Raw genomic sequence first — 19,138 nt, 5'->3', positions numbered from 1 at the left:
TCTCCCTCTTTGCCTGTAGCTACGGAGACAAACAGTTGGTCTGTTTTTCTTAGTGGTCTGGTCTTGTCTACATAGTAGAGGACCGCTCTTGGCACATCTAGGGTGTGTAGTTTCACCTCAGCAGAGCTCTTGGGTTCTTGGAAGAAAGCCGGGAGTTCAATGGACTGGTTAACGTGGAAATTAGAAATAAACTTAGGTGAGAACCTAGGGTGTGTACGTAGAACCGGTTTATCCTTATGAACAGTAAAGAAAGGATCCTGCACTGACAGAGCCTGAATTTCACTGACCCTTCTTATGGATGTAATGGCTACTAAGAAGGCAGTTTTATAGGTCAGGTGTTTGAGATTGGCTTTATGCATGGGTTCAAATGGTGGGCCCATGAGCTTAGCAAGCACCACATTAAGGTCCCAACCCGGTGGTGGGTTAGAAATTGGAGGGTGGAGTCTCTTTACCCCTTCCATGAAGGCCTGCACCACTGGTACTTTCCACCACAAAACCTTGCTGTGGGAAGTGGTGTAGGCAGATATCGCTGCCAGATGTACCTTCAGGGAGTTGAATACAAGGCCTGCATCCAGCAGGTGGAGCATGTAGGTGACAATATTGGAAGGGGTACAATCAACTGGGTTGAATTGTTTATTCTGGCACTAGGCAACTAATCTTTTCCATTTATCAAAGTAACAGTACCTTGTGTTCGGTTTCCTAGATTCCTTTAGGATATCCATACATCTCTGTGGTAAATTGAGATGTCCAAACTCTATGATCTCAGGAGCCATGCTGCCAGGTTCATTGAGTTGGGTTGGGGTTGTACTGTTTGTCCTTGGTGCTGGGACAGTAGGTTGTGCCAGCACGGGAGTCTGATGGGTTCACACACGGCTAGTCTGCGTAGGTGTGGGAACCACGGTTGCCTCGCCCACATGGGAGCAACTAGGATGAGCGTCATCGATTCCCTGTGCATTTTGTTGACCACCTTCCTCATAAGAGGGGTTGGTGAAAAAGCGTAGGCAAACATCCCTGAACAGTCCATCCATAGGGCGTTCCCTTTGGAGTGTGGCTGTGGGAACCTGGATGCGAATCCTGGACATTGTTTGTTTTCGCTTGTGGCGAATAGGTCTGTAGTGGGGAAACCCCACCGTGAGAAGATGTCTTCTGTGTAGAGACCACTCGTGTTCTTGTGGGAGAGGATCTCTGCTCAAGGCGTCTGCTAGAGAATTGAGATCCCCTGGAACATGTCGCCATGACAGGTAAATGTTCCGTCTGAGTGGCCATTTCCAAATTTCCTGGGCAAGCTTGGACAGATTTGGCGAAGAAGTCCCTCCCTGCTTGTTTAGGTAGAACATCGCAGTTGTGCTGTCTGTTAGGATCTGCACTGACAGGTTTAACAGGTGGGGCTCAAACGCTCGAAGCGCTCTGAATACTGCCAGAAGCTCTAGCAGATTGATAAGATTCTTGGCCACTGAGTGAGACCAGAGACCCTGAGCTGTGTAGTGAAGGAGGTGTGCTACCCACCCTGATAGGGATGCGTCTGTAGTGACTACAGCCTGATCCTCTGGATCGTAAAAGGCTTTTCCCTTTGACAGGTTCTCTCTTGTCCACCAGTGAAGACTTTGTACCAGTGTTGGCAAAACGACCACTAGATCGTCCCACTGACCACTTGCCTGAGACCACTGTTTCGCCAACCATTCTTCATTGGGACACATGCGCAGGCGCGTGTGGGGGACCAGGTAAATACATGACATCATCATGCCTAGCAAGCGCATCGCTTTGCGCACCGTTATCTGGTGACCGGACTGATATTGAGGAATCTGCAGTAGTATGTTCCGAATTCTTTCCTCTGATGGAAAGGCCAACCCCTCTTGAGTGTTTAGTACAGCTCCTAGGAACTGTTTGGAGGTGCTTGGCACCAGGCTTGATTTTTTCTCGTTCATGGAGAAACCCCATTCGAAGAGGAGGCCGATCGTTCTTTGAATGTTTGAACTGCAAATTTCTGGGCTCTCCCCCGTGATGAGCCAGTCGTCCAGGTAAGGGTACACTGGGATTGCCTCCCTGCGTAGGTGTGCCGCCACCACCGTCAGAACCTTGGTGAATACCCTTGGAGCCGAGGCTATACCGAAGGGCAGCACCTTGAACTGGTAGTGCTGACTATCCACCTTGAAGCGCAAGAATCTTCTGTGCGCTGGGAACAAGGAAATATGAAAATAGGCATCTTTCATCTCCTTTCATCTCCAGTGTTGCCATGTAATCCCCCTTTTTTAGGAGGGGGGATTACCTCTTGGAGACTAGTCATGCGAAATCTTTGGGGCTTGACATACTTGACATACTTGTTTGCAGGGCGTAAGTCTAAGACTGGGTGCATTGTTAGATTTTTTGGCACAAGGAAGTAATAAATACCCTTGTTTACCTGTTTGCCCGGGACGAGTTTGATCGCGTCCTTTTCTAGAAGATTGGCGATCTCCAAGAGGAGGATCTTCTGGTGGTCTAAGGAATGTACCTTTTGTCATGGAGGGTGGTTTCAGGGACGCTCGAGCAGTTCTATGCAGTATCCTGCGGACACTGTGGACAGCACCCATCTGTCGGATGTTATCCCTTCCCAAGCTTGGGTGAAGTTGGTAATGTGTCCCCCTACTGGAGATGTGTGGGAAGGGACCCTGATCTCGGTGTCACTGCTTTGCGGGAGGCGTGCTGCCTCTACCCTTACCACGACCCCTTTAGTTACCCCTGTTGTAACTTTGGGTAGACTGCTGGTTGTTACCCCAAGGTGTGCCCTGCCCCTGAGAATAGTTGGAGCCTCTTTGGGAATTTTGGGCGCGTGGGCGATGAAAATTGCCATTCCCTCTTTGATTAGGGGGTTTGTTGGTCAAGTGTCCCGGGGATTTTAGCGTCTCATACTCATCTTTGGCATTTTTTAATGCGTCCTCTACCGCCTTGCCAAACAGTAGATCGGGCTCCACCGGCTTGTCTATTAGGGATGCTTGTGTCTCGGGTTTAAACCCTGACTGCCTTAACCAAGCATGCCTCTTAATAACAGTGCTCTCTGCTAGTAGCCTGCCAGCGTTATCCACGGCATCAAAGGTTGCCTTAAGGATGCAACCGGACACAGCCCTCCCCTCCGACGTAACCTGTGCCAACTGGCTCTTTAAAGGTTCTGGTGCGGAGTCGATGAGTGCAGCCACTTGTTCCCACTGGTGGCAGTTGTAACTAGCCAGCAGAGTGGTGGAGTTGGCAATCCTTGCCTGGTAGGCGGAAGTGGAGGCTACCTTCCTTCCCAACCCGTAGATCTTTTTGCTCTCCTTGTCGGGGGGATCCTCAGACGATGATAGGGGCGTTCCCGCCCTCTTTCGGGTATTAGTGACTACCAGGGAGTCCGATTTCAGTTGCCCACTTATATACAGCGGGTCTGACTGGGCTGCCCTGAACAACTTCTCGATCTGGGGTTTACTGCCCTGGTGAGGTTGGGTTTGAGGAGGGAAGAATCAATCCTCCTTTGTATAGTTTTGAGAATAGGGATGGCCTGGGCAATGGGTCTCTTTTCTCACACTAGTTCCTCGGCGAAGTCCCGTTCCTCCTGAGCTCCCTGAGTATCTATGCAGAAGTGTTCTGCCGCTCTGGATAAAACCTCATTTAGGAGAGGTTGGTTGTCGACTTGAGAGTCGGTAACCGGAGGTTCCTTGTCTACTGGGGAGTCTACTCTGTAGACTTCTGGGTTATCTTCGTCCTCCTCTTGGTCCTCGTCATCCCCATAGTAGTCTACCCCAGTTTGGTCATCCAAAGTTGCCAATTCGGGATCCTCATCCTGTAGTGGATCCTCATTATACTGAGTGTATGGCTGAACGTAGAAAGGGTCATAAGACTGACTTTGCGTTGGTGCCTCAACTCGAGGTTTCTTACCAGGGGGTTGCGGGTCCCTAGACCCTGAGGGAGTAGCCCTGTCTGGGGTATAAGAGAGGAAGTGCTCTGGATTCTTGGCATAGAAGTCTGCTAGGGATGACATTGTAGACATAACTCTGTCTATGTCCTCACTGGACCATTGTTTTGAGCTGGGAATTACCCTCTCTTGGGGGAGTTTCCCTGCAATACCTGACTGGACCTATGGGCTTTGCAGGGGTCTTAGCATGTTTAACAGAGGACTTGGAACTGTGTAGAGGTATCTGTGGTGTAGAAGAAGGCTGAGAAGGCTTATTTTGCTGTTTTCCCCCCTCCCTGTGAGTGGAAGAGTGCTTCCCTGGGGTTTTCACCTTTTCTGATCTTTTCGACGTCTGGCATCGAGATTCGGGGGTAGTGTCCCTTTCTGTAGATTGAGTACGTCGGGGCATGGGCGCAGGTGTCGAGCGGTCTGCTGACGCTGTCTCCTGGATTGCAGCCTGGGGATGGAGGTCGGCTTCGCCTTTGGACGATCGAACCTCCATTACTTTAGTAAGTGAGGCACTCTTGGCAACAGTGGATGGTTGCCTGGTGTCCTCCAGCGATCTTGATCGAGAACGCCCAGAGGACACCGATTAGGTGGACCGTTCTCTGTGTGTCTCTTTCCGAGAACTTGACCTGCGCGTCAAGTCTCGGTTGGACTTCGAGTGTTTAGTGCAAGTGGTGTGGGTAGCGCTCGTGTCACCGGGTGTTTTCCCAATAGCTGCCCTGCCGGATAACCTTCCGAGGTCGGGGACTTGCGCTTGGCTGTCTTTCAAAGCCACGTTGCCCTCGCCGTCCGATAGTATGGCGTCGCTGCCATCACTGAGGGCGCCCTCCGCTTCCATGGCCTCTCGTTGCCTGGCGTGGTGGGCCCAACGTTTGATCGAACGGTCCTTTAGAGTCTTAGCCTTGAACTGGCTACACGCTCTGCAATTCGCCTCGGGGTGGTCCCTTGGCAAGCAGAGGTTACAGGTGGCGTGTCTGTCAACCCAAGGGTACTGTTACTCACCAGAATGGGGAGTACGTAAAACAGGCCGGACCTCTAGTGCTGGGGAGTTGCTTGAAGGAGCAAGGGTTGGAGCCTCCACCCAAGCCTCCTCTCTGTGAGGGAAAGAACTCTTTAAACCGATATGACCACCTGCTGAACAGTACAGACAAGGGGACCGATCGATCAAAAGAGCGGGGAGAACACACCGCCTCAAACCCAGACTGTAAAGGAAAGGATAACAAGTTAAACTATATGTCAATTTCTAAATCTGGTTTCCCCAAGACTATAGCCCTTAAGTAGTACCTGGTTTAACTCCCCTTAAGCCAAAAGAACTGGAACAACCTATAAAGCAAAGAGGCTTTAGTATATAGCTAAATGTGTAACTCTCCAATATTGAAAACCAAGAAAACTTTACTTTACCACTGGTGGAAGTAAGATTGGTGTAAAGAATCCTGGGTAACAACGAAAGTATAAAATAAAAAAAAGGAAGGTTAGTAAGGCAGCTATCCCCGAGCGGAACAAGGGTCGCACTGGTTTCGGGATGGTGCACCACAGCAAAGCGTTCCAAAATGCACTTTAGAAATGAAGCCAAAATCCACAGACGTGATGACAGTCTGATGAAAGAGGGATTTCAATTATAGAGTTGTTCTTACCAGAGTAATCACTATCCAAGAGTCCAGGAAGCAGGCAAGAGGTCTGGTACACGGGCGGTCAATTAACACAGAAAAATCACTATCCAAGAGTCCAGGAAGCAGGCAAGAGGTCTGGTACACGGGCGGTCAATTAACACAGCAAAATCACTATCCAAGAGTCCAGGAAGCAGGCAAGAGGTCTGGTACACGGGCGGTCAGCAAACAAATCAAAATAAAGTTTAAGAAGAAGGAGTCCGTGTGCAGGCAGGGTCGGTACACAGGAAAACAGGAACTTCCAAAATCAAGGTACAGAGAGAGCACTTCGGAAAGTATGCCGGTTGTAACTTTAAACAGAAGCAGCGTTCTGTACGCCGCTGTGGAATAAGTAACAACAAGGAGGCGTACCGTTTGAAAATGAGGCTCCCGTATCAACGCCGGGAACTACAACCCTTGACAGGTTTTCTGGGTAATGTAGTTTGTGTAGCAATTTTCCACGGCAGCTGCCAGCGCGATAAGAAGGGTGCATGCCGGCGCAGTAACCCTTTATGAAGGGCGATCACTTTCCTGTCCCTTATTCTGGCGTTACCTGGAACTCCCCAATTGTCCTTGTGTACACGGGAGGAACGAGGAAGAACCCGGGGAACGTGGTACGGCTGAGGGCGAAGTGTAACAGCATCCACCCCCAAAGGCGGCGCAGACCCCCCCCCGAGCATGGAAACGGCATAAGAGAGCCGGAGAATGTATATTGCATAAAGGCTCCCAGGATCTGTCTTCGGGACCGTACCCCTTCCAATCAACCAAATAAAAGGGGCGCCACCTACGGAGACGAAAATCCAGGATGTCCGCCACTTCATATTCATCATCCCCGTCCACCTGAACCGGAGGAGGGCGATCGGGCAACCGAACAGAGGGTGGACAAGGTTTCAGGAGACAGACGTGAAATACAGGATGTTGATTCCAAGAGGTAGGTAAAGAAAGGCGTACAGCCACCGGATTTATAATCTCAGTAATGGGAAAAGGACCCACGAATCTAGGCAACAACAAGCGTTTGCCAGGAATTCGCAAATTACGGGTGGCCAACCAGACTTTCATGCCCACCTTATAATGAGGCGCCGGTTTTCTGTGACGATCAGCGTTTTTCTTTGCCCTTGATTGAGCTTGAAGTAGATGTGAGCGAACCGTTCTACGGGTCGTCACCAGTTCCCTGACACAATCCCGAGCCGCCGGGTTGTCAATGGGAAGTGTAGGATCAAAAGGCAAAGACCGTGGATGGCAACCATATAGGGCAAAAAATGGCGAGACCCCTGAGGCAGTATGCATAGAATTATTGTAAGCGAATTCAGCAGAAGGAAGCATCGTCAACCAGGATGCTTGAAAACGAAGGCAGAGACACCGGAGAAATTGTTCAAGGGTGGCATTTACTCTTTCAGTTTGCCCGTCCGTCTGAGGATGACAAGCAGAACTGAACCGGTCGTTAATACCCAATGAAGCAGTCAAAGCCCTCCAGAAACGTGATGTAAATTGAGAGCCACGATCCGAAATCAGGATAGCAGGCAATCCAAAGAACCGGAAAACGTTCTGGAGAAAAAGGGAAGCCAAGACAGGAGCAGAAGGCAGGCCTGAATAGGGAATGAACAGTGCCATCTTGGTGAAATAATCAATGACTACCCATATGGTATCAAGGCCTTTCACAGGAGGTAAATACACAATAAAGTCCATAGAAACCATGTACCATGGTTTGTGGGGCACAGGGAGAGGGCGTAACAGACCCACAGGTTTAGAACGGGAGACTTTGCATTGAGAACATACTGAACAGGATGCCAGATAGTCAATCACATCCCTTGACATAGTAGGCCACCAGGACCAACGGCGTAATGCCTCCAGCGTCTTTTGCTGACCTGGATGAGCCGCACTTAGGGAGTCATGAGACCAAGCCAGAGCACGTAAGCGTGCCTGACCTGGAGGCACAAACAAGCGTCCTTGAATGTAGGGTAGGCCTTTAACCACATCAAGATTGAGAGTTTCACACTCTTCCTTATGTGCGGAGACCCAATCCGAAATCATAGTCCGCAGGCTAGGTTGAGGGGTGCAGGCACAAACAACGTTACAAGGTAACAAGAGAGGTTTGCCAGAGACATTGTTGTCAGAATGGAAGGCAATGCGTGACAAAGCGTCTGCACAAGAATTCAATTGGGCCGGTCGATACGTGATAGTGAAATAAAACTGGGAAAAGAAAAGATGCCAATGAGCCTGTCGGGCGGTAAGACATTTCATTGATTTAAATGCCAAAAGGCTCTGATGATCCGAAAAGACCGTGACCTGATGTCGAGCCCCCAAAAGATGATGCCGCCATTCAGAAAAAGCGTCTTTTATGACTAGGAGTTCTCGTTCTGTGATTGGATAGTTGCGCTCATAAGGCGTCAATTTCCTTGAAAAGAATGCAATCGGATGGATTTTCCCCGAGTCTGGACATCTCTGGGATAGAACTGCCCCAATAGCCGAGCCAGAAGCATCGGCCTCCACCAAAAATGGGAGTAAGGGATTAGGATGCTGTAACACTGGAGCGGAAGTGAATGCTGCCTTAAGGGCATCAAAGGCTCGTTGTGCCTCCAGGTTCCATTGATAGGATTTCTTAGAACTGGTCAAAGCCGTCAGCGGCGCAGATATAGAAGAAAAAGAACGGATGAAGCCCCTATACAAGTTCGAGAACCCCAAAAAGGATTGCAAGGCTTTAATCGATGTAGGAACGGGGCAATCCAAAACAGCCTTAACCTTGGAGCGACTCATTCGTATACCCTGACTAGTTAGATCATAACCAAGAAACTCCACCTCAGTGGAGTTGAAGACACACTTTTCAGCTTTGACAAATAGGTGGTTTTCCCTCAACCTTTGCAAGACAATTTGCACGTGTCTCGTGTGTTCCTCTCTGGAGGGTGAATATATGAGGATATTGTCCAAATATACTACCACAAATTGATCCAAACAGTCATGGAATATATCATTCATGAACGCCTGGAAAGTGGCCGGGGCATTACAGAGACCAAATGCCATGACCAAATATTCATACAATCCATAGCGTGTTTTGAAGGCGGTTTTCCACTCGTCTCCTTTCCTGATTCGAACGAGGTTATATGCACCCCTAAGATCCAGCTTAGTAAAGACTACAGAAGAACCGAGTTGGTCTAAGAGCACTGAAATAAGCGGGAGGGGATATTGGTTCTTTACTGTCACCGCGTTCAATGCCCTATAATCGATACAGGGACGGAGGTCGCCCTCCTTCTTAGGGACGAAAAAGAGCGGAGAGGCCGCAGGGGACCTGGAAGGCCTAATGAACCCAATGGCCAATGCCTTGTCAATGTACTCCTTCAATACCTTATCTTCTGGAACCGTAAGAGAATAGACCCTACCCGCCGGGACCTTAGCACCTGGCAGTAAGTCGATGGGGCAGTCATAAGGCCTATGAGGTGGCAATTGGTCTGCCCCTCCTTTGTCAAACACATCACAAAAAGACTTGTATTCAGGAGGGATTTCGGTTTCGGGAGACTTAGTGATGGCTCCAATTATAGACATAGATGCTACCAAGGCTCGACAAGAAGACTCAGGGGACACACTAGTGTCTAGGAAACACTTTTCGTTACACTCGGTGGAAGGAAACTGCACGGTTTTCCTTGTCCAATCGATGGCCGGATTACGATGTTGCAACCAAGGGATGCCCAAGATGACCTGGAATTGAGGGGCTTTAATTAGATCAAAGGAAATTGTCTCAGCATGTCCTTCCTCTGTTTGCATATGAATTAAGGAGGTATTTTGTGTAACTAGGCCAGAGATCAAGGATGTACCGTCCACAGCGTGAACAGCCTCGGGTTGGGCTTTAGAGACAATTGTAACATTCTTACTTGTGGCGTCATCGTAATCCATGTAATTCCCGGTGGCCCCAGAATCAATGATCGCCAAAGAAGAAAAAGTACTACCCTCAGTGGTAAACACCACAGGAAGGCTAACAGGAACAGAAACAGCACCATGAGAGTCCAAGGAAAGCACCCCCGGCGTAGGGACCCTGTCTATCCCCGGGTTCTGGCGTTTTCCGGCTTTTTGACAGGTCTCTTAGGGCAATCCTTCAAGTGGTGTTCAGCAGATCCACAATACATATATAAATTATGTGATCTGCGATAATCTCGTTGTGCAGGAGTCAAAGGACCTCTTACTGCCCCGATTTGCATAGGTTCCGGAAGCGAAGTAGAAGGAGAAGACTGGTCCACCTGAGGAGTAACAGGGACTGGCAACTTGCGTTCGCCCCTTCTTTCGGTTCTTCTAGCGTCTATTTGTAAAACCAGGTCCAGCAATTCACCAAAAGTGGTAGGAACCACTGGTACTGTGGCCAAAACGTCCTTTAATTCTTCCGACAACCCTTTGTAAAACACGGCTGATTTTTTCTCTTCCGGCCAATTGGTTTCAGCCGCCAGTTGGTTAAATTTAGTAAGGTATGAAAACAAAGAGGATGTGCCTTGACGCAGATTGAGGAACTCCAGGTCAGTAGCCTGAGATTTATAGCAGGTGTCAAATACTCTGTTCATGGCAGTGATGAGAGCATCACAGTCGTAAAGGACGTAGCTATTGGATTCAAGTAACGGATTAGCCCAAGCGGCTGCTGTACCCCCAAGATGAGAGAGAACAAAGGCTGCCTTAGTAGTAGAATTAGGAAAAGCAGTGGACCGCCAGAGGAAATGTAATTTACACTGGTTGATAAACGTGCAATAATGTTTAGGATCCCCAGAGAAACGTTCTGGGGGGGCCAGTGGGAACTGAGTAGCCATAAGCACCGGGGTAGCCGTAAAGCCAGAGACAGAGGCTGTAGGACCGGTCGAACCTGATGCAGTAGCAGCAGACGTATCCACCCCCAGGGTGTGGGGGCTTGGAAAACTCTGCAAAGTGTCGATCCTTTGATGGATAGCACTATGTGCGGCTGTCATATCAGAACGAAGTTCAGATACCAAGCGAACCAAGGTGGTTAAAGGATCGACTTCTTCCATGGCTTCTGTTTTTGTTACTCACCAGAATGGGGAGTACGTAAAACAGGCCGGACCTCTAGTGCTGGGGAGTTGCTTGAAGGAGCAAGGGTTGGAGCCTCCACCCAAGCCTCCTCTCTGTGAGGGAAAGAACTCTTTAAACCGATATGACCACCTGCTGAACAGTACAGACAAGGGGACCGATAGATCAAAAGAGCGGGGAGAACACACCGCCTCGAACCCAGGCTGTAAAGGAAAGGATAACAAGTTAAACTATATGTCAATTTCTAAATCTGGTTTCCCCAAGACTATAGCCCTTAAGTAGTACCTGGTTTAACTCCCCTTAAGCCAAAAGAACTGGAACAACCTATAAAGCAAAGAGGCTTTAGTATATAGCTAAATGTGTAACTCTCCAATATTGAAAACCAAGAAAACTATACTTTACCACTGATGGAAGTAAGATTGGTGTAAAGAATCCTGGGTAACAACGAAAGTATAAAATAAAAAAAAGGAAGGTTAGTAAGGCAGCTATCCCCGAGCGGGACGAGGGTCGCACTGGTTTCGGGATGGTGCACCACAGCAAAGCGTTCCAAAATGCACTTTAGAAATGAAGCCAAAATCCACAGACGTGATGATAGTCTGATGAAAGAGGGATTTCAATTATAGAGTTGTTCTTACCAGAGTAATCACTATCCAAGAGTCCAGGAAGCAGGCAAGAGGTCTGGTACACGGGCGGTCAATTAACACAGCAAAATCACTATCCAAGAGTCCAGGAAGCAGGCAAGAGGTCTGGTACACGGGCGGTCAGCAAACAAATCAAAATAAAGTTTAAGAAGAAGGAGTCTGTGTGCAGGCAGGGTCGGTACACAGGAAAACAGGAACTTCCAAAATCAAGGTACAGAGAGAGCACTTCGGAAAGTATGCCGGTTGTAACTTTAAACAGAAGCAGCGTTCTGTACGCCGCTGTGGAATAAGTAACAACAAGGAGGCGTACCGTTTGAAAATGAGGCTCCCGTATCAACGCCGGGAACTACAACCATTGACAGGTTTTCTGGGTTATGTAGTTCGTGTAGCAATTTTCCACGGCAGCTGCCAGCGCGATAAGAAGGGCGCATGCCGGCGCCGTAACCCTTTATGAAGGGCGATCACTTTCCTGTCCCTTATTCTGGCGTTACCTGGAACTCCCCAATTGTCCTTGTGTACACGGGAGGAACGAGGAAGAACCCGGGGAACGTGGTGCGGCTGAGGGCGAAGTGTAACAGGTACTTGCAGTTGCACTTGGGGCAAAATTGGAAAGGGGTACCCTCCATACGCACCCTGTGGCAGCGGGCTAGTGTGTAGGAATATATATATGCGAATATATGTGAGTGAAGAGTATGTACCACCCCCCACTCTCCCTACTTGTACAGGGGCGAGGCCAGAGGCCTTCCGAGGCCCGGGCCGAGGCCAGAGGCCTTCCGAGGCCCAAAGTCCGTTGTGTAGCTCGACGGTAGTTTTCTTCTCCGGTCCGGCGTCAGGGTTCAGATTCCGATGTCTCGACGTGGGTAATGAAGAAAACGGGGAAATATATATTATTAGCAAAATTATGGCTAAAGCCAGGGAACTCCGTGGGATGCTTCCGACAAGTATGGTGGAAAAAAACAATCTGAGGGTCCTACACGCGTGAGGGATCATGGGTACAGTGGACGTCACACTAGGGATAGTATTACTGGCACGCCCTGTGTTGACGCCCATTTTCGAGTTTTGAAAAACAAACTGTAATACTCTGCAGCTTCCACTAGATGTCGGCCTATGCACAGCATGTGATCTAAGCAGATTCCACAAGCCTCAGAAATATATATATGTATATACACTATATATATATATATATATATATATGTATATATATATATATACTATCTCTTGTGTCAGCCCTTCCACCTCAGTCGACCCCACATGAAACAAAACGTACTCCAACTATTGAACTGACGAAACACTACAAATCAAAAGAACAGATGTACCCAACATCTACTATCCTACTGCACGCCGTCCTTTAATAAATCAAAAAAAGCAACACCCTGTCCCCAAAAATGACGCAACTATACAATTGCCTGCACTACGCGTAACTCCCATCTAATGGGGTCTGCCACCGTCTATGCACCCTTCTGCTCTAACGCAAACATGCCCGCCACGCACCCTCTAACATCTATTTCTACTACGGCCGATCGTCCGCCCCACTGTAGGATGCGTCCTAAATACCTTAAAAAAACCTTCCCCCCTCCGTGGGCATGCAACCACAGTATCGCACGTTCATGCGCAGCTACACTCACGTGTCCAAGAGATCCTCGAGTCCTCCTGCCACATGCCTGCCCTATGGCCGGCACCTCCATCTGAGTGCGGGTGGTGCTCGGACCAGGCAGACCTTCATGAACCCGGCATCTGCAGGGCCTACTCAGTTGTGCATTTTGAACTGGTCTGAGCTCGCCTGCGCCGCACCCCCTCAGAGGGTGGCCAGAATACCCTCAGCTGGCTGAGTGAACTGAGAATCTCGCTGGTGCCTCCAACTGTATCATGGATCCTCCAAGGCAAGTAACAACTGGAACACCAAAGTAATCCAAATAGGAGTGTACACCAAGCAGGAAGTAATGCAATTTATTTAGGCTCAGAATGCAACTGGGAAAGCATGGTTCAAACAGCACAGTGGAACAGAACCGAGTCAAGAGAGCTGTCAACACCGCCCACTCTGGGAAAAAACTTTATACACAAAAGACATTTGTATGAACACATTTGAAACATTTTTTGATACACTTTACAAAAGCTGATTTGTGGGACTTTGTCAGTCCCCTATATCCAGGCATACATTGAATGATTGTAATTGGTTCCTGCTTTCCTGGCCCCCATTGTCCCACACCACCCATCGTGACATCACAGACCTTCCCACATCGTCCCACCATTACGTTTTGAAGCCTTACGTGATTGTGCTGACCACTGGAACTTTATTCACCTGGCATTGGTCAGTTCTCATTAAGCACACAAGATAACCTGAGCTTGGCAATGGAGAGACATTCCCACAGCATCCGTCAATGAGGTGCCCTGCAGACATCAGCAATGACTCTAAACACTGTTGCACGCTAAGGACATCGGAACCCCCCATATGATTGGTTCCTGTTGCCTGCCCCCTCAACCCCACAGCCCTCACACACTCAGTTCAAGGGCTGATCTGAAACTACTCACCCCACCGTGGTTGCATTGAACTTGCCTGCATTTAATGTTTCATGCTCTACACTTCCCAGGTGGGCACCCAGGTGCCCAGCTTGCTGTGCTCGAAAATATCTATTGGTCCCATTCCACTGTGGCTATGTTCTCCTGGCAACTGCCAACTTGCAACATTTCTCCAGCCCACTGCTGTAGCCGAGTGCTCGAGAAATTCACATTTGCCCAGGACATGAGGCCTGCGGCTGTAACAAGACAAATCTTTTACTTACCTGTGGCCTATACTCCAAAATGGCTGTCATGTTGTTCACATAATGCTACACTACCTTTTCTTCCCACCACCCCTGCCCCCAATCCGACTCCTCCCCGCATATTTCTCGGGCTGCAAATGCGCACACAGCGCATAAGTTACACAGTACAACTGTCAATGATGTCCTCACCCCCAGCAGCGCCCCTCCCCTTCCCCACTGCATAGACCCCATCAGTGAAGCAATTGATAGGGGTGCCTCCCTTGGCAGCGTTGAATTTGCACCTTTACCACAGTGCTAATATAGTTTTTAGTAGTGAAGTAGATGCAGTGGATATGGTGAATTGGATGGTGAGGTTGTTACACCAAGATATGAGTAGTGTGGGCCACAGTGGTTGTGTTGTCATTGCAAAGGATGTCTGGCTATGTGTGTCTGAGTCCTCTTACTAATACCTTAAGGCGTAGGGCCTCCTGGTTCACTGCTGGGTATTTGGTGGCTATCTGGAATGCGTACGCGTTGGTGTGTGTGGGACGTCCAATAATGATGCAGAATTGATCCATTGGCATGTGGCTGCTTCCTGGGCAGAGGCCTTGGGACTACAGTTGGGTGATATCTGCAGGCCAGTGACCTAGGTTACTCCTTCCAAAATTCTGCTAAACATATAATAATTTCGTATTTATATAGCGCTACGAACCCTCAGGTATCTGAGCGCTGCTTATTATGAACCACGGTGTGAGAAGCATATTTATCGAGCTCGGAAGGATGTAAGGCTGAGTTTGGCCCTGCCGGGATTCGAACCTACTCGATGTGCCACTTGACCAGCTGAACATAAGGGATATGCTGGTAAAATCTTGGGTGTCGTGGGGTTGATTGGCATTTCGGGTTGTGGTGGTTTTAGGTCCAGTTATATGTATTTGTCATGTCCTCAACTGAAGGCGGTGAAGGGGGAGGAGACCAGTACGATTACATTGGTAACCCCACTTACACGTGGTCGTTTTCCTTGTTACGCTCCTGGCCGTGCATTGGGGGTGACTGGAAGTATTCCATTGGTATTTACGATAACACCCTTATTGTCCTGTTAGCTGGAGCCACCATGCGGAGGGGAATGACCAAAGAGGGCGTAGTGTTTTTCTAAATTATGGCTGTGACAAACGGGAGGCGTCCTCGGTGAAGTGTGTGCACGGGGAGGTAAGTGTAATGGGGAAAACCAAATGATTCTTGCCATTTCCCAGGCTACAGGAGCCAATTTAATCGTTGTGTCTGGTTTGGCACTCGGGAAAAGAACCCCAGGCAAGCCCCCCGCCCTGCTGCTCCTGCAAAGTGTGGGATGCGCCCCCAATGCACCCCCTATCCCCTCAGAAAGTGAGAGGCATACGTCTCCCACCAGTGCCCTTGCTTCTGTGATTAACTGATGCTATGCTGTCACGTTTCACCCGCTGCATCTCATCCTAGGAGCCTGTGTATGCCTTTACTATTTGTGATGTTTGATGAAACACATAGCTATTTTATCTCACTTGTACTGCTGAGCTATGTATTTGCCACTTACAGTGCCATTTCATTCTTCACTTACCGGCTGGTGGGTGCAGGTGGCCGCTTGGCTGCACGTCCTACTTCTCAGACACATGGGGTGTGTCCTGCTTTAATCTGGCGCGAGCCTGCCCTGAATTTTTCCCTTTTCCAAGCAATCGTGTGCATTCCAGCTGGGGGATGCTGGTCATCCTTCTGTCATCTGGCTGGTCCCGGGATGCTTGCTGGGCTGGAAAGATTCGAGAAATATCTTATGGGAAGAACCTTTCTCCGATTACTCATTCGCTGTGCATGCAGATGTCCTATCTTTCGGCCTCTGGGACCAGGAAGAAGCATATCCCAGCATGCCATGGGATGGCTAGGGAGCCCCACCAGCATACCGCACAGTTAAAAAGAGGGGAGATGTCATGTTGTTCCATAGGGCGTGTACCCTCCATCATCATTGCAAGGGGAAGCCCCGCTGTAGAGACATCGCGAGAGCCTGCGCTCTCGCGAGATCTCGCGCCCGGATCAAGCTCCGCCCCCGCGCGCTTTGCGCGCACTATGGGACGAGCGGCGGACGCGAAGAGGCGTCCTGCATAGGCTCCTGCTACGGGGCCCGCTCGGGAGACAGCCTGGGGCTCAGACCATCCCTGCAGCATACCCTCTGCCACTTTAGGCCCGTTGGCCTTTATCTTTAATGCACACGTGTGAGTGCATACTGCATGAAACTGGTTAAGCAAATAAATACATCGTTACCAGATCTGAGGCTCCTGTCTTCATTGGAAGAATTACACTACATAAATTGGCGACGAGGATCACCACCAGAATCCACGGAAAAACATGCAAGAGGCAACGCCACCGCCGCCATTTCTCCAAACCCCAGGTAGGCCTGCCTTTCCATGGCCACAATGGCAGCCCCTATTCACGACATACGTGGAGGCTTTAGGAGGGGCGGGGTTTTCAGCGGCGAGGCGCAGGGCCATGCTATTAAATGCCCTGGGAGTGGAAGGACAGAGAATATTCGAGAGTCTCACTCCGATACCAGTGGCTGGCGACGATGACGATGTTTTCAAGGAGGCGGTCAGGAGAATCGTAAAAAGGTTTGCCAGTAAAGAGAACACAGTGCTCCACCGAATACGGTTTTACACACGAAAGCAAGAAATATCTGAACCAGTCGACGATTACGTCACCAAGCTGAGGGAATTAGCGGCGCTGTGTAACTTTGGCAACAACGCGGAGAGTCTCATTTGTGACATGTTGGTCGTCCACACCAACAGCCAGAAGGTCCAAGATAAGTTTATTGTCGAAAAAGAACTGCAGTTGGAGAAAGCGATTGAGATCGCCAGGGCAGTTGAAGAAACGGCAGGAAGATGTAAGGAGCTTACTGGGGCCCATGGTTCGGCAGAAATACAAGCAGTGGGTTACCATGCAAGAAAAGAGAGGCCGGCTGCTGACACGAAAGAAGGGAGAGGGAACAGAAAAGAACCCCTAAAGTGTCACAGGTGCACCAGCACGAAACACCTGGCGTTTGACAGCCAGAGACAAGGAGTGCTCCATTTGCAAACGCATTGGCCATTTCTCCATCGTGTGTCGGTGGAGGAACAAGAAAGTATCCAGCCTCAATGCAGATCGTAATCCGGAGAAAGAGTCATCCTCCGAGGATGAAGGGAGACCCACGGTCATCATGGTTAACAGCACAAGAGCGAGGAGAGAGAAGCCCCACTGCGTGATCAAGATTGATGGAATAGAAACCAAGGTCATGGCAGATTCATGGTCCGATCTAACGATCCTTCCCCTTCGCACGTACAAGGACATGGTGGGAAAGGAAAAGGTACAAGTGCTCACAACGAAGCACAAACCCACGGTGTTTGGAGGGGCGTCAGTCGAACTACTAGGATACATCAAAGCCAAAGTTGAATTCAAAGGAAGGGAAACCACGACCAGAGTCTATTTCAGTCATGAAGGCCCAGCAGTGCTAGGGTGGGACGACCAGGACAAGCTGAAAATCAGATTGGATCCCAGCACTGAAGAACAAGTCCTGTCAGTCAAGGTGACGAGAGGACACGTGCTCAAAAGCGACTACCCAACACTCTTCTCAGAGAAGCCGGGGCACATCAGGGGTTTTCTCCACAAGATAATACTCAAAAGGAATGCTGTCCCTGTAAAGCACCGAGTGAGGCCAGTCCCAGCCACGGCAAGGGATACCCTTAGAAGCCAGCTGGAAAAGATGAAAATGGAGGGTGTCATAGAAGAGATCGAAGCATCAGAATGACTGAGCCCCGTCGTGCTCATAAAGAAACCCCAATCACAGGAACTCAGGGTATGCATAGACTTACGCAGCTTAAACTTGGAAGTCATCACTGATAACTACCCCCTTCCAAGCATAAATGAACTCGTTCTGTTAATGAAAGAAGCCAGGATATTTTCGAAACTGGACATGAGGAACGCATATCACCAAATACAGCTACATGACGAATCGAAACCTCTCACGGCATTCATCATTCCCTTTGGCACATACCAATTCACCAAAATGCCATTCGGGTTGTCATCGGCAGCGTCGGCGTTCCAACGCATGATGGACGTCTTGCTGAAGAAAGTTAAAAACGTCGTGTACTTCCAGGACGACATCCTCGTATATGCGGAGGATGAACAGACGCACGACGCTACATTGAGAGTGGTCTTAAACAAGCTACAAGAAGCAGGGGTGCGGTTACGATATGAGAAATGTCTCTTCAGAGTGAAAGAAGTTGAATACCTAGGATATAAGATTTCAGAAAAAGGTATCAGTCCCAAACAGAATCTCATGCAAGCTATCATTAAAGCACCGGAACCAGTCAGCAAAGAGGAAGTAAGGTCATTTCTGGGGTTGGCTGAGTACTATGCTAAGTTCATACCTAAGTTTTCCGAAACCACGGCACCCCTTCGAGAAGTACTCAAAAAGGGCTCGGAATTTGTGTGGCAGGAACCCCAAAAGACAGCGATGGTGAAGATAAAACAGCATATCGTAGAAGCACCATGCCTCCGACCGTTTAATCCCGCGTGGGAAACGGTTGTCACCACCGACGCCAGGCCTATGGACTGGGAGCAGTGTTAACACAAAAGAAAGGCGACACCGAACATGTAGTGGCTTTTGCATCGAAGGCATTATCAGAGGCGGAACAGAACTATTCCACTATTGAAAAAGAAATGTTGGCCTGCGCATGGGCGGTGGAACATTTCAGGACATATGTATGGGGCACCAAATTCAAGTTGGTGACTGATCATAAGCCCCTGATCCATATGCTTAGCCTGGGAGGCACAAAAGTATCCACACCCAGATTGGCACGCATTGCAGCCAAGCTGCAAGAGTACACGTTTGAGATCCAGCATATTTAAGGCTGGAAAAATTCACAAGCCGACTGCATGTCGAGACTGCCGGAGTGTAAGGATAAAGCCACCACTTTCCTCCACGGAGAATGCATAGTGGCATCAATTATGGACGTGAGAGCGCCAGAGTACCTGGAACTCAGTGAGAGACACTGGGAAGAGGAAGATGGAAAAGACCCCACCATGGCCATGATCCGAAAATGGACCAAGGAAGGTTGGCCAAGTGAAAAGGCGTTAGCCGAGGGCATGAGACCCTACTGGAAGGTGTCGGACGAACTATCGGAAACGGAGGGAATA

At 49.3% G+C, this 19,138-nt stretch overlaps 1 long non-coding RNA gene across 1 annotated transcript in view; it reads right to left on the bottom strand.

Annotated features, from left to right (window-relative positions):
* The window catches only part of LOC138520963 (uncharacterized), a 129,855-nt gene that overhangs the window by 53,241 nt on the left and 57,476 nt on the right, over positions 1 to 19,138 (bottom strand). Inside the window, exon 2 of the long non-coding RNA XR_011282896.1 lies at positions 15,537 to 15,722. This is a non-coding gene — a long non-coding RNA (uncharacterized lncRNA). The remainder of the gene's footprint in view (positions 1 to 15,536; positions 15,723 to 19,138) is intronic.

This window comes from Ambystoma mexicanum, chromosome 13 (assembly GCF_040938575.1).
Source record: "Ambystoma mexicanum isolate Mex_15411 chromosome 13, UKY_AmexF1_1, whole genome shotgun sequence".
NCBI lineage: Eukaryota > Metazoa > Chordata > Amphibia > Caudata > Ambystomatidae > Ambystoma > Ambystoma mexicanum.
The sequence above is the reverse complement of the archived record's forward strand: the minus strand, read 5'-3'. Positions and strand labels throughout refer to the sequence as shown.